This window comes from Takifugu rubripes, chromosome 8, assembly GCF_901000725.2.
Source record: "Takifugu rubripes chromosome 8, fTakRub1.2, whole genome shotgun sequence".
Taxonomy (NCBI): Eukaryota; Metazoa; Chordata; class Actinopteri; order Tetraodontiformes; family Tetraodontidae; genus Takifugu; species Takifugu rubripes.
Genome location: NC_042292.1, coordinates 7854907 through 7871618, shown reverse-complemented (window position 1 = coordinate 7871618; position 16712 = coordinate 7854907). Strand labels below are relative to the sequence as shown.

General features: G+C 47.3%; 1 long non-coding RNA gene across 1 annotated transcript in view; it reads right to left on the bottom strand.

The window, feature by feature from the left end:
- LOC105416791 (uncharacterized) overlaps positions 1-16712 on the bottom strand; it is a 27172-nt gene extending 10460 nt beyond the window's left edge. The window contains exon 1 of the long non-coding RNA XR_964717.2: positions 16458-16712. This is a non-coding gene — a long non-coding RNA (uncharacterized lncRNA). The remainder of the gene's footprint in view (positions 1-16457) is intronic.

The following is a 16712-nucleotide window of genomic DNA, read 5'->3' as shown; positions in this document are numbered from 1 at the left end:
TGTATTTTCATTTTCTTCTTCAGCACTGCTCATTCTGTATATGTAACAAATAAAAAAAACATTTATGGTTCAACTTTCAAAAATAAAAAAAGCCCCAGCAAGTTCTGGCAATGCCAGGATGCATTTTGAAATGTCAGTTTTAAAAAATAAAATGCAGTAGCAGGAAACCTTTGAGTATATATCAGCAAAATTAGACTAAATGAAACGGAAAACGAATTCATCCAAACTGCGTTTTCATTGTTTTCTTTACATTTCTGTACTAAATTTTACTACACAAATAAAAGACAACACAGAGGACATTTCAGTTTGAATTGGTGATCCCAGGTGGTGCAGGAGAGTGGCGCCACTGGCCGCTCGTCCTCTGGGCTGGTGGGGCACACCTGGACACACCTGGACACACCTGCTCCTCCACACACACACCTGGACACACCTGCTCCTCCACACACACACCTGGACACACCTGCTCCTCCACACACACACCTGGGCACACCTGCTCCTCCACACACACACCTGGGCACACCTGCTCCTCCACACACCTGGACACACCTGCTCCTCCACACACACACCTGGACACACCTGCTCCTCCACACACACACCTGGACACACCTGCTCCTCCACACACACACCTGGGCACACCTGCTCCTCCACACACACACCTGGGCACACCTGCTCCTCCACACACCTGGACACACCTGCTCCTCCTCCACACACCTGGGCACACCTGCTCCTCCACACACCTGGGCACACCTGCTCCTCCACACACCTGGGCACACCTGCTCCTTCACACACCTGGACACACCTGGACACACCTGCTCCTCCAGACACCTGGACACACCTGGACACACCTGCTCCTCCACACACACCTGGACACACCTGCTCCTCCTCCACACACCTGGGCACACCTGCTCCTTCACACACCTAGACACACCTGCTCCTCCACACACACCTGGACACACCTGCTCCTCCTCCACACACCTGGGCACACCTGCTCCTTCACACACCTGGGCACACCTGCTCCTCCACACACACCTGGACACACCTGCTCCTCCTCCACACACCTGGGCACACCTGCTCCTTCACACACCTGGACACACCTGCTCCTCCACACACACCTGGACACACCTGCTCCTCCACACACCTGGACACACCTGCTCCTCCACACACCTGGACACACCTGCTCCTCCACACACACACCTGGACACACCTGCTCCTCCACACACCTGGACACACCTGCTCCTCCACACACACACCTGGACACACCTGCTCCTTCACACACCTGGGCACACCTGCTCCTCCACACACCTGGACACACCTGCTCCTCCACACACCTGGACACACCTGCTCCTCCACACACACACCTGGACACACCTGCTCCTTCACACACCTGGGCACACCTGCTCCTCCACACACCTGGACACACCTGCTCCTCCACACACACACCTGGACACACCTGCTCCTTCACACACCTGGGCACACCTGCTCCTCCACACACCTGGACACACCTGCTCCTCCACACACCTGGACACACCTGCTCCTCCAGAACCTTCACCCCACCCTCATCAGAACAAGCGTCCCATGTGGAGTCCATAAAAGGTCTGAGTCGGCGGCCCTGAGCAGATTATACAGAGCTTGGCAGCACTCTGCCCACACACACCAGGGTCAACACAGTTACCCTCGTTAACCCACACGTTAAAGATAAAAGAATTAGAATTATGGCTCATTCCTCACTGATCAGTCACCATTGGAATAATAAGGTTAGACACAAACATGGCAGAGTAATAGTTTAGCTATTAAACAGTTTCAGCACCATCAGGCACTTGATTAGATATTTATGGGTCCAATAATGCTGCTTCAGCCCAAAGGAAAAGGCATTTCTGCTAATGCATTTTAATTTCAACATTTGAGGTTTTGGTCCAGAGATTCTGGGGCTTTATCTTTCATTTTTATTGAGTAATGAAGTCTCAGAATGAGCAGAAATAAGAAGAAAGTTTGGCTGAGTTATTATTCATTTTACTTATAGTCAAATAATGCAGCTAAAATTCTGTAAAAATGTAAAAGCCTCCATTTTAATTTGAAGTTTACTGCAGACTTGCTTTTATGGCGAGATCAGAGCGGAAGAGATTGAACCGCTCTGAAATGAGCCGTTTGTTGCCACCGAGACTCAAACACAGGTTTTCGATGCGTCCCAGCAGCCTGCTTGTTGCTGCTTTAGGTGCTTCTACACAGCGCAGAGCCTCGTTTCTGATCCTCAGGGACCCTGATCCAAACAAAAACTATAAAAAAAGGTTTTAATTGTTATCTGTTGACAGACTTTAGTCCAAATGTCACCTTGGTGGTCACGCATCAACACGCAGATTTAATCCAGGGTCACGTCAGGAGACGCTGCCGCTCAGGTGTAAAGATGGTGACAGTGGGAGGGTGGGAAAGTCATTCAGAGGTCACGTTTAGGGGACAACTTTAACGGACGAGAGGAGCTGTGAACTCCAGGCGGAGGGGCTACGGGGTTGGTGTCATGTGATGGCCTGTGGCCCCGCCCTCAAGTCATTACAACAGCTTCTCCTTCAGAATGAAAGTTTATGTTCATGTTCCATTTCATATCTTTTCTTATCATTTTCTTTAATTCAAAGGGACAATCTGGACACCCTAATCCATCAGGCTGAATAATCAGGGAGATTTAGGACGGGGACGGGACTCAGGGGGGATAGAGAGAGGAGAGAGGAGGGGCTCGAAAGAAGTCTCTGATTAATAAAGGCAAGGAATCAAACAAGGTTGTAATATTCACAAATGTGCCCCTCCCCCCCCCCCCTCCACCACAAAACAGTATTAGAAAAATGAAAAGTAAATCTTTAGATTAGAAAGATTGGAAAGATTAAATTACGGTGCTGCACAGGGGCCGAGTGGCCGAGTGGGAGCTAAATCTTGTTGGGGGGGGACTGATGAAAAATGAAACCAGGAATATCTGCGGGTGGATGGATGGAGTTGCAGTTAAGGCTTCGGGCTGACGGATGCAGAGGAAGAAGACCGAGGACGTTAGCAACAAGCTTGCATCCGGCAGGACAACGATTTTAATATCTACAGTCATTTGTTGGCTATAACAGGTGTTTATTCCAGGAAATCTTTCTTTAAAATATGGTGATCAGACTATAAGATGCATTTTATGAGATGATTATAATCTGTGGGCTGGAAAAGCTTCTTAACTCCAGAAAACATTATTTAACAGACTTTCTGTGAGGTAAAAGTACTTTTGCAATCAAGAAAAAAAGCAGACTGAGACGTCTGTGGGGAAACAGCAATTTCAGCCAAACAATCAGTCGACTCTTTGATTTATTAGACAGAATTTCAGTGTGATATTTTCTCAATTTTAGATTCAGTACAAATGACACACACACACACACGCACCATCGCCATCGACCATCTCTCGTTTTCAGAACTGTGCTGCCCTCCAGTGGTAGGAAATGGCGGTGCAGGCTCGAGCCTGCTGTCGGACACGAACACGAACAGAAAACAAACTGTGTTGAACTCGTTATGGGATTAAGATTGTAAGTATCACTTTCCGGTTGTTATTTGAAGATTCAGATTTTTATGGTCTGGAAAAGCAAGAGTTCAACTTTTACTTCATGCTGTTCGAAGGATTGTTGCAGTTCCGATCACGTCCACCAGGGGTCCTCACAGACCGATTATTATCCCAGAATGCTTCTCTTCATCAATAACAGTTTCAGGCGTCATCAGTTGTGTTTAAATTGAACATATAAGTGTGCAGTTGCTGCCCCTGAGGGGATGGAACATTTAAACCTCCGGGGGGGTCAGTGATCTGCCACCATCCACCTCTGCAGCCGCCAGCGCCTCCACCTCCTTTTCTGGTTCCTGTCACACCAGCCTGCTGATCGGGCCTCTTCTCTCTGGAGGATGCAGAATTTGGGACTCGGGCGCCTCTAAGCTCCTCCCATGTGGGTGGAGCTCGAGCCTCAGCCTGAATTCTAAATCCTCCTCAATCAGAATCGGCTGATTGGCAGACGAGCGCTGACAGCTTGAACCCGACAGCATCCGCGGGTCTAAATGGTTTCTGTCCCGTTGGGGCCGCAGCGCTGACCCGCACGCAAGTATTACATAACCGAGGCGTCCCGAGGCCACGCTCGGCTGCATCGCTGTGGGATCAACGAGACTTTAGCTAAACCTCCTCTATTGGTGCTTTCACACGGATCTGAGTCAGCAACAGGCCGCCACCGCAGCGATCCCCCCCCCCCGCAGGGCGTGAAAATGTAAACCCGGATTAATGGGTCATTAGGAACCTCACGTCTTTTAATGCTATTAAACGAACGCTTCGATTATTCTCATTAACACAAACGCTAATACGGGACACGCATCTGAGGGAGAAGCTGGAATTCCAGTTAGGTTTGGTCGACTCAACCAATATTCCCGAAACGTCTGGGAACAAAACGACCATCAAAGGATTCTGCCTCCGGGAGGTCGGGGTGAGTCTGGCCTCAATCGAGGCCTGAGCAGACGACCGTCGTCACCTCAGCAGATTTTGAACACAAAAACTGAAACTTTCATGCTAAAATAACCATCTAAGGATCAAAAAAAAAAATCGAGGACGTGCTCTGTGAATAAATTTGTCGCTGTAACAGAGATGAAGCCTCCTGGAAATGTGGTGCTGGAGGGGCTGAATAACGAGCCTTGGCATTATCATTCATTAATTCACACGGTGATTTTCTGGGTAAAACATTTGTGCTCTCACACGTCAACGTATGCGAACATGCTCAGTTCCCACTGCACGAGCGCTCCGAAACAGTGAAACTAAACCGATTCTGCCGTCACCAGATCTGCTCTGACCTCAATAAAAGCGCGGCTGATTCACGGCGCTGAGCTCAGCCGGTTAGCGTGTTGATATGATAACGCTGGTGCTGCGCTGTTCACCGCCATCCTCGCCAGCGCGGCCCACATTCCTTAATTAACGCCTGATGGGGATCAAACATACATCACGTGTGAGGAGAGGAGTGTCTGTGGAAAGAAGCGAGTGGGGTGGGGCGGCCTCTGGGCCGCACTGAAAGCAACGGGTCATAAATCTTGTAGCTCTTCTGGGACGTTGAGTTCAGACACCATTATCAGTCTGGAAAGCCGAGAGGTCGGAAATTTTAGCAGCTTGATGGATTTTCTCTGCAGTTTGGACCGGAAAACCAAACCTCTGACAACATAAACCCGCGGCTCTCTGACCGCTCCTGCTAGCATATGTCACATTAGCCTCGGCTGAAGGTTTAAATCACATGTGTGAGCGTCAACTGAAGGCATCAAAAGAACAGCGTTTTAGCTAATGCTGCTAAATGGGCCTCACTGGATTCACACCTAAACAAACACTGGGCTAATGAACCAAATTTAAATTTAAATCTGGAGCAAAATTCTGATGAAATGCCGAGACAGAACGGTTGAAATCATGCTAAAGATGCTATCTGACGGTGCGAAATCAGAGATGACGGCTGTGAGGCTCCAGAGCCGCTTAAACTTGACTTTTTAAAGAAAAGGTCTTCTTTCCCCACCCACTGTGGCCCAACAAACACACACACACACACACACACACACACACACACCCTCTTTAGCTTTGCTTTGTCTCGTACGAAAAAGCTGGTCAGTGACAGCAGAAACGTGAGGGAAATGCAGAGTTCAGTGTGTGTGTGTGTGTGTGTGTGTGTGTGTGTGTGTGTGAGTGTGTTATGGCCTGATTGTGTAACATGATTAGACTACAGAGATCTGACAAAGAACTCTTTTTCTCCTCATCCCGGTCGACCACGTGAGCCTATTCAGGCCTCTGCTACAGACCAGATCACTGCTGCTGTGGCTGAAGCGTCAGCGTTCCCAGACTGAGCCTAAACTGAAACTCAATAAAAGGAGACAGGAGCACTTTTGCTAATTTCCCCGTGGGGCGCGTGTGATGTGAGTGCACCTCCTCTGTCCATCAATTATTAAACTTTAATAAGCAGAGCTGGAGAACAGCAGCAGACACCTCCGCCGCAACATTTCCCAAACAGCTCATTTAGCTGAGGAACATTCAGAAATGCAGGAGAAGCCGCAGCAGATTGAGTGTTGAGCACCGCGCCCTCACTGCAGCCTCTTTCACTGCAGCGTTGAAACCCGACGGGCAGGACGGAGACACATTTTACCGCTTCATCGATCTCAAACGACCTGAAAGATGGAGGCCTTTCCTGCAGCGCCGCCGTGCTGAACTCTAAATCTTCGCTTTGACTCGAGTCTCGTAAATGTTGCAGACCAACAGGTCGGCGGCCACGCCACAAGGGAAATGTCGAGCTAACCAAGTAGCGCGTCTGCTAGCATCGTTGGCCGCCGTGGGCAGCTCCTCGTCCACACGCGGTCACACAGAGGAGACGACACAGAGGCAGCAGGAACAGGGAAAATGTTGTCAAGTTTCAAGAAACTTAATAGAATGCAGGACGTTGTCACACACACACACACACACACACACACACACACACACACACACACACACACACACACACACACACACACACACAAAGAATTCCTTGTGTGAAAGCCAGAAACCCATGAACGTTAGCATCGATGAAAGAAGGAAGTTCCCCCCTCTGGGTTGAGATTTTAGAGCTATCTTCGATGCTCCGTCTGCTAGCATCCGTCATCTGAACGGCAGTGAAATCTTGCTAGCAGCTGGTCGCGCCACAGTGCCGCAGCACTGCCCCCCGGCCTGTCTGCATCCACAAGCCCCCCGCCCCCCCCAGCAGACACGCCCAGACAAACAACGCTCTGCAGTGGAACGCAAGACGAGGGAGAGCGAAGCCACAATGACGGCGACACGCAGACCATGAAAACGAGTCAATATTTGAGCTGCAAATTCGGTCTCAACAATTAACGAACGAACCCAATATCGGGTTTGTTGTCATTTAGCTAACACCGGGGGGCTTTTAGGTAAATAGAGGCCATCAATCCAGGACTTCCAGACTGCTGAGCTCCACCACTGACAGATCTGGACTTATTGCTCTTCCAGTAATTCATCGCAGGAGCCTTCCAGGACCTCCTGTCTGCGCTCGCTCAGCTCTTCTGCCATAATGAAGCAGAGTTCCCTCAGAGCGCCGCTTTCAAGTGGATTTAATGAGCCGGTCGGGCTCCTTTTAAGCGTCAATCTGGTGTTTAGCTACCGCAGCAAACTTCTCCACCCAAAGGGCTCAAAAAAAAAAAATCAGGCCATCTTTAAATATATTTGACTAACCCACTTTTAAATATTAGTTTATTAATATTAGTGCTTTTGAAAACCAGGAAGAATTTTGGGGAACTCCTCTGACAGCCGGGACGCTCTCAACCTGCAGCCTAACAGACTCACTTCAAAGACGCCAGATCAGATCCGGCTGCTGGGGCACCGTCACCATCCGCACTGCTAAAGCCTCCTACAGGGACGCTGACTTATGAAGAGGACTTTGCTCATCTTCGTGCTTCTGGAGATTAGAAACATCAGAGGTGAACATCAGAGGGACAGAATAGACAGAGGAATCATCCAAAATCAACCTCTCAGCCTTGAACTTCCAACTCAGGGAGTACGTTTAAGCTTTAAGGTTATTCCACTTTTCATTTATTTTGAAGACTTAAAACTCCGCCGACTACAGAAGCAGCAGCTCAGACATTAGCATTGCTAAACTCATCTGCATCTAATCCCTGCTGAACGTGAGCTCTAAATACGGAAAATCTAGAAATAAAACGGAGCTCCTGCAACAAAACTGGGTTCTGAAAAGCCTCCAAGTTGGGGGCAACAATGCCGTGGAGACATCCGAGGCAGACCCTTGGATCATTTATGCTAGTTTATCAGCATGATGGATCAAACCTGAGGACTGGGAGAAACTGAGAAAAACGATATAGCAACTTCAAAGATCTCTGGGCAGAACGTTCCTGAACTATGTGGGAATTACACCCGTCTCCAACCTCCCAATGTCAATCCCATCATCATCAGATGAGGATGAAGATGTCATCGCGGGAATGGTGGGTTCCTCCCCGGGAACCGCAGGACTTCCACCAGGATATCTGGGAAGGTCTGCATGAATTCACGACAGATGCTGATGAAAGGAGAGGAAGATGAAGACCAGAGTGCTGGCTTGCTCTCCGGTTCCTGGCTTTGTTCTAGTCTGTCTGCCTCAGCGCCACAAGGGGATTAATTAATCTCCAACGAGCTCCTCTAAATCCAGCACACCGCCAGGCGCCCCTGTTCTGACAGAAATACTTAAAAGTTGCTGCAACTGTGCTTACAAACCTCATCAAGCTCTGGGTTTAGCTCAGCTAATCTGGTAACTCCAGTAGGTGGCGGTAACCATTCACTCGTTCATTGTAAACGTGTGCGGTCCCCCCATTTGTGTCAAACAAGTGAAACTATTTCGTAGTTGCACGCTGGCAGCGCACCGAGACAAGGATGCGAGACAGGATTCTCAGAAGCCAAAAACATTAGCATCTCATTTCAGCCTCACGATTCTCCTCGTTTCTACGACCTCTCCTCCCATCTCTCTGTTGACAATGAAGGAAAAGGGTAGCACGTTTCCCATTAGCGACCATTAGTGCTACAAATGCTCCGTGACGCTAAGCGTGTGGGCTCCACTTCCTGTTTGAGGTGAAATGATCCGACTGGAAAAAGCAGCAGAACAAAAGAGCCGAATCAGATCCACCTCCTCTCCCCCTCCCCCTCCTCTTTTTATCCATAATACTGCTCCATCTTCCTCACTGCCCCTCCCCCCGTTCCAGTATACCATCAAATTCATCCATACTCTCCCCCAGCACATATCGCTCCTCGTTTTCACGCCTCGCCACCTCTGCCTCTTTTTCCATGTCCTCATCCCGATTGTGCCGGTTCTCCTCCTCCCAGCGGCCCAGTTTTCCCAGCCTCCTTTTCCATCCCATCCTCTTCATCCTTTCTCATGTTCACATTATCTCCCCATCCTCTGCACCCTTTATTTATAATTTATAATAATTATGATGAAGAGGGAGGGAGAAGGATGAAGATCCATCTGCTCCAGAAGCAACTCACCCAGAAACATTGTTGACTCTCAGATTGTGTCGACCACAGTTGCTGCTTTCACTTTTCAACCTTCTGCCTCCCAACAGATCCGGCTAGTTGCGTTTTTTTGTCCATTCAAATGTTTGAAGTGGCACCAGCACAACCAGTCCAAGGGAGTCATTGGGGTTGTTAAGAACCTCAAGGTCAGAGCTGGAAAGCCTGGAGAGCTGAACCTGGTTCCTGAGGCCCCACAAAAGGAACTATTTCTGTGACTTGTTCTGCATCAATCATCAAAAAGGCAACGTTGTCCACGACGTTGACATGTTGACAGAAAGCTACATGCTAATAGTCGGACTGCAGTCTCTTTCGATACCAGCGCAGCATCTATTTTCTAGCCTGGAAATTCATGATTAACTGGAACAGTTTTCCCCGTTTCCCCACCACGTGTGGTCGATCCTTTCCCAGTAAATCCATAAGAAGCAGCGGATTTCAGAGTGGTGTTATTCGAAGCAGCTTCAAAGGGTCTTGACTGAAAGCGCCGCACATCAAACTGCTTTTTTCCAGATCCTTAAAACAACCTGCGATCGACAATCGGCGGCCACAGCAGCTGAGACTCGCCAACATGTGACACTTGTCAGTCATGGTTCTGGAAATAAAGTCAGAGGAACCAGTTTGGTCCATGTGAGCTCCTAAATGGATCAGGCTGATCATCTGTACGTCGCCATCAGAGCCCAAAGACCTGACCCAACACAGAAACCACATGACAAAGGGTCATCCTGGTGTCCAAGGATGTCACCATGGCAATCCACTGCTGGAGTCCTAGAGGTCGCCTCACTTTACTAATGGACTGAAATTCTGATGGATGTGACCTTCTGGGAGGTCACCTGAGCCCGTATTTCACCTCTGCTGAGGGGTGGACCTCTAGTTCTGATGCCGAGCCCGTGACCCATCCGGTGCCAGCCTCCATCCTGGACTATCTTTGCAGCCTGACACGGCAGCAGCTCGAGACGAGGACACGGGTGGCGTTCAGTGATGGACCTGCTTTCACCTGTGTTACACCTGATGTCAACTGCAATAAATGAGACCCGGACGTGCGGTCCTCTCCGCTCTGTGGGCGCCTGGTTTTTAAATCCGATTGTAATTCCACGTCGACCTCTCAGGCAGCAGCGTGGGCACAGGCGGCTTTGCTTTGCATTAGTCTGTAAAACTCCCAGCAGGGCCACAATTCCCAGCTCTGAACAGCTGGACCTCAGGCTGGGAATTTGTCAAAGGCAGCTTTTTACCTCTGAACTGCTGCTGCGCGCTCGTCCACAGGCTCATCAATGCACGAGCAACTTCCGGACGTCTCCAAAGTGCAACCTGATGAAGACACGTTGTCGGGCTGAGAGCCAGAACTCAAAGTGCCTCCTGTTCCCGAATCCCTTGGTAGACACAGGCAGGAACAGATGGCAGCTATGACACAGAACCTGTTTATTTTAAGTCGGTCCCAGATCCTGACAAACGCTCCCACAAGGAAACCCCAAAATCCAGTGGCTTCAATTCAACATCTTTCAAAATTGGAAGCAATTTAAGTTGGTGTATTGAAGGAAACAGATGTGGGAAAACAGCTTAGAACGTAGGTTCTGAGTGATGGTTTCAATATAGTGCGGTTCTTCTGGAATATCATATCAGCGCTGGGATGTTTTACAGGGATGAATGAAGATCTCGACACGACAGGCTCCAGCTCACCGCAGAAGACCGGAAAAGCTGCAAGACACACTGGAAGGAATAGAGGGAGCCAGCGAGTAGTGGTGGTGTGAGGTGTGACATAACATCGAGATGCAAGGCTCTGTCTGCTGGGACTCCCATCATGCCTTTCGGTTCCCCATAAACATGTAGCTAACAGCCTGGTGTGGCAGGCTACAGGCTATAAATAACCCCCCCCTCCCCACACTGCACACAGGACTCATGCATAAATGTATGCAGCGGCACACGCACAGGTAGTCATGCACGCTAACACAGTCGCCCCCCCGCCCGTCCATCCCGCCTAGATCTCATCTTGGCACTGCTGCTTTTGTTGGGGAACAGATGGCGGATATTCAAATTCCCAAACAGGCTGAACAGTCAGCAAGAGAAAATCCTTCCTCTTTTACTCACATATGCTTTTGCCACCTCTGACGACCTGTAATGTGGTTCCAAGAGAGAAAGAGAAAACTTGCCCCCCCCCCCCACCCCCCACTTCCCGCCTTTGTTGCCAATGTTATGGCGTCAGCATTAGAATCCATGATAACCAAAGAGTGCACCAGAATAATACAGCAGCTGCCCTCTTTCCACTGTCTCTCCTCCTATTCTCCACCATAACACCTTTGTTTCTGGGGCAAGATGATTGCTAACAGACTCATTGTTGAGCGGATTTGTTGCAATTAATTCAAGGCTGCAGAAACAATAAAGGCAACCATTAAACGCCGTATTTGTGGACCAAAAATCAGGTGTGAGTGGTGAAATGCAGGCTCTCTCTCAACGGTACGGATGCTAACGAAGAAAATGTTCATTTGGATCACAGGGGTGTGTTCTGACCCTGGGGAACAGGAGAAAAATTAGAAATAATAAAAAAAACAGTAAAGCCGGACTATCACATGTAAACAAACATTTAAGCTAACGGAGGCTTTGTTAGCAGAACAGCCGTCTTGGAGAAAACGCAAACAGCACGATTTTGTTTGGTTGGCTGCACGTGCTCATTAACATGACACACAGCACCAATTCTCTGAGCACGTGGGCTCAGGTGCCTGATCTGTATGACTTTCATTAAACCTGGTGCTGCAGGGATGTTTTGAGCTTCCGTGCTCTTACAGAGAGGTATCACAACATTTGTGTCATGCAGGCCAAATAAATGACGGTTGTGGTTAACCTGGAGCTGCACGCCCACCCTTGATCCCCCCCTCCCGCGTGCCCTCCAATTCTCAGGTTATACTGTCAAATTAATTTTCCCTCATGAACCATTCATGTGGCCATATTTCATGGTTAAGGCAAGAAAAATCATCAAATTTTAATGACGCACTTGTAGAGTTATGCACTGAAACAGAAAGATTTTTAAACGTCATGGAATTTGTGACAGTGACACCTCTACTATACAAACACAAGGGGCGTGGCCTCAGTCTGGTGTGGGTGTGGCTTCGTTTTTCCTATGGTTTATTCTCATTCTTCTGTCCTCAGGTCATTTCAGCAACATGACGATAATTAATCTTTCTGTGGCCCCCTCCTCTGAGTGTATGTGCACGGTCCCTGGATGCTCGTTTCATGTGTGTGTGTGGGGGGGGGGGGGCTGCCTGGCCCATTAATCTACAGCTGAAATTTGCTCTATTCATAAAAACACATTCATCTTGGCCGTGGTAAACACGTGCGCGGTGGCACACTCACAAGACGCGCCAGTGCCAGAATTAACGGCAGAAGAAGAAGAAAATGTCATTAGCGCTGTTTGTCAACGTGGGCTTATTTACACCCACACAGGCACCAGAAAAACAACAATCAACTCAAATCTGCTTGTTTACAGTCATGCATGTGCATAAATGCACAATTATCTTTACATTGTTTTGGTATCACATCTTCTTAGAACTGCTTTCTCATGGATCGACAGAACCAGATAAAGATGAAGACAAGCCAGAACGTTTATTAACGGCGATATCTCAACTGCTCTCGTCTGTGTCCGTCCTGTGGTTAATCCGTCTTCCCCTTAGAGCACCGTTAAACGCTGGTAAATGTCTTCCTTCCCTGCCTGCCCTATCGCTCCATCAACTTCAGCATGAATCCCTGTATCCTATTACAGGTCGTTTCTGATCCGTTATCGTCTCGGGTTGATATCAAGAGATGACACTCAAATCTCATTTGATCCAGGCTCCACGGCCTCCAACAGACACTGAATCTTGTTTCCTTGGCCTCTGGTGGCCGATAACCTAGTTTTAGAGGCGGCTACGAGGAAAGAGGAGGCCTTGCCAAACTTAACCTGTAGATTCAGTTCGATTGAAAAAATACAGAGGGTAAAGTATTAGCATGCTAATGTCAGCTATTTACTGTAGTAACATAAAGCTAACAGATGTAAAAGACACTTCAGAAGGTTGATGTTAACTTTGAGTTGCATTTAGACTTGCTCGAACAGTGGATGTTGGCCCCTCAGCCAGATTTAAAAAGGCTGCTTTAATGTCATTTCACCCACGTTGCCTGAAGATAACTGGATTTGTTCTTTCCAGGAAATACTCTGAGGATTCTGGGAAAGGCAACAATCTCAGTTACACACAGAAACTGCTGTGGTTGGCTCTCTCCTGTTCTTGCTGTGGTGGAAACATGGATTCATTTAGAAAACAAGTTACCTGGACAGGATTTTGTTTCCCACCTGTGAGTTAGTGAATGTCGACAGGAATTGTTGAATGTTTGATTTCATACACGGCTTTTTCCCCTGCATGCTGCCGAGGACGTGGAGCAGAAATTTCCCATCCAAAGCGCACCGGCAGTGGACCGTTGTTGCTGCTGCGCATATTAATGGCTGAGGGGAACCCTGACACCCAGAAATAAGCTGAAAGGTGCAGGAGATGGTTGTCATGGTGACCGATCACTGTCAATGCCTAAAGCACAAGGACTTAATTAAATCAAAATTGATGCTAAAACGTCTTATACATCTTTTAAAAGGTTTTTATCCAAGTTTAGATTTGCCTGACTTATTTCACTGGATCTGTTGAAGTTTTGCCCCCTCTAGTCTTGCCCCTTCTACCCCGCACATGTATTGGAGACAGCTCCCCTTTTGTTGTAGCAACCTGTAGTAGCCTTTAGCTACTGCAGAGCCAACAAAACTGCATGTTGGCAACCAAACCGACAATTTAATTTGTCACTGGCAGAACTTGTCAGCTTTGACAGTTGACGTCATGATTCCGACTACACACACACACACACACACACACAAATATTCTAAGATTGTTTTATTATCAAACCCCAAACTTGTTTGTATCAAATTTGCTTTGGGTTTCTCTGTGTTGTCCTGAAAGTAGTCAGAGCATTTCAGGCTCTTTTCTTCTCTGAGGACACACAACACAGAGACACACCAAACACGCACATAGATCAGCTCCAACGAGCTGTAATTGCCCGTTCCTATAGCAGATGCTAACCCAGCTCAGGACGCTTTAGCCCTCCGGCAGCACAAATGTTTTCTTTTTCAGATGTGCAGAATTACCGATTACAGCTCAGCAGGCAAAAACCCATTTTTCTTGTCAACATTCATGTCCTGAAAAACAAGGAAAACTTTCATTTCTCCCATTAACAAATAAAACTCAAGGCTTTGTGGTTTTAACAACACCTGCGACCACAAGATCAGAAATTATTTGAACGCGAGGTTTCATTAGGTTACAGTTGCAAATAAACAGTAAAACTTCCTTGGCAAAATTTGACCCAAGTGTAAAAATCGAGGATGATTGCAGATTAGCAGAGGCATCGCCACGGTCAACAGACAAAGATTTACGACTATTAAACTGCCCCCTGGTGGTGGTCAGAAAATCATCAATCTCCTGACCATATGATTAAGATTTTAACAATTTTTCCATTTTCAGCAACAATCAGTATGTTTACATGACACTTGAAAAAGAACTGAAGTGCATGTAAACATGTTAATGTGACTGAGACACCCAGATGTGCAATTTTCTCTGGCATGTCTACACCTTAATCACAGTTAAACTAGACAAGACATGTGGTCATGCTCCACAGCCCTTCACTGAGGTATGACCCTGAAACAAAAAATTCTGAGCGGGCATCTTATCTCCACAATAAATAACACCTACAAGATGAACAAAACTGTACCATTATCCATCCTTTGCTGCCTGAGACCTGTTGTTTATTATGTGATCAGGTCAAACGAGAAAGCGGACTGGATTCACTCACCAAAACAAGGCTTATCGTTAACTACTGTTGAGGAGAAAATTCCATTGCTTGAGACCATCTTTCAACAAGACACCAGTCTAATTTTGAACATAGCGCAATTAAATTGTACATGTATACATACTGAATGTGGCTAAAATTTAGCTGCCACAATTGAACTGCAGTTGGTATCCCTGCTTTATTCATCCGAGCTCAGGTATGCATCGAGCTGCACTTGCCTGGCAAACACCTTTTGCCACAGGGCTGCTTTGTGCCAAGACCACTGTGGATGTGGTAGGAGGAGGGAGAACTTGGTTTTGCCCTCAGGAGAGCTAAGAGAGCCATCCGCTCCCAAAACACATGTGTAGTCATGTGAAGGAAAACACGGGGACAAGAGGCTTCGTCTCCACACTTGCACAAGTTTTCTGCCTCATTGAGTCCCTTTAGAAAAGGCGGGCTCCCTATAGCTCCAAAAACAATGAGCTCTATAATCATAAAAGTGTTTTTATCATCCTATTTCTGTTGCCGGTGTCCATTCATGGTTCAGATAACCTGGCAATATTGCCCCTGAACACCCCAAGGCCTTCACCGGAGGAGCAAAGGATACCCCAACCAGATCCTGAACTCAACAGCATGCATTGTAGGAGATGTGTGTCCTTATGGAGGAAGATTTATCAGTCGGTAACAAGGACAGATGCAGAAAATGGAGTCTGAAATAGAATGTTTAGATTCTTGAAGTTGTTGATCAAACAGATTAGGTAAGCTATGCTCTCGGAGGGCAAATTTACTCAATAACTGGAACTTCTTCTGGTTTTCATTGATAGAGCTAACTATGTCAGTAATCAATAAATAATTTGGAAAAAATAATCTTAAAACAAGAGGATATAAGCTTGTTTTAAAATGACCAAACAGCTTCCTGTGATGAGATATCCTGACGTCAATTTCCCCAAATATAGTTATACTTCTAATTTGGGATGAGAAACAGCCAGAGATAATTGATCAGTATGAAGACCCCATGTTCTTGTTGAGTTATTTTCCCAACACGAGATAAAAATCTTTCTCTCCGCCTTTCCGGCTTACACGGCATCTGCCACCATGCACTGACCCCTCTGAACAATGCCTGTCCTCCGTAGACGAAGGGGATGTGAGCTGAGCTAAAGATGAGCTGTCAGCAGGCAAGCGTCCACTCTACGGAGGTCGGAGGTCAGATGTGACCCTGAACCTGACCCTGAGGTCCGCCGGGGAAACAAGCGTTCAGTCACAAGTCTGTGCGAGGACTCTGAAAGCACCTTAGACTAAAATACTAATTGTAATTCCAGAAAACAACGGAGGAAAACAGCACGTGGTTGGACTGAGGATTTAACCAACTGGACCATCTGCACTGCCGTGAATCAGAACTGGACAGGAATCAACAGAATGTCTGAGTAAAAGCTGCTCCACACTTTAATTCAGATTGAGTGAAAATTATTTGCCAATACTCTATTGTTGCTGTGCTTTATTTTCAGTATTAGGTTTTATACGTGAAGCCCAAACGACCATTTCTGCGATTGACCGTCAAACGTTATAAATACAGGTCTCAACTTACATTCTCTGGGTGAGTTCCCGCCTCTCGATGTTGCTTTTAAAAATGACGTTATCCAAACACCAGGTGACCGCGCTGAACCCGCGCAGGTTATGAGTGACACCTGTGCATTGCTACTAATTAAATTAATTTAGAACTCCTGAAACCTTTGAAAATAAAGAAACAGTTCTGAAAGAGCATCATTAAACCAATAAAACCAAATGATTCATGCCGATTCATTTTCCAGAGGCACGCATTATTAAATTATATCGCATTTTT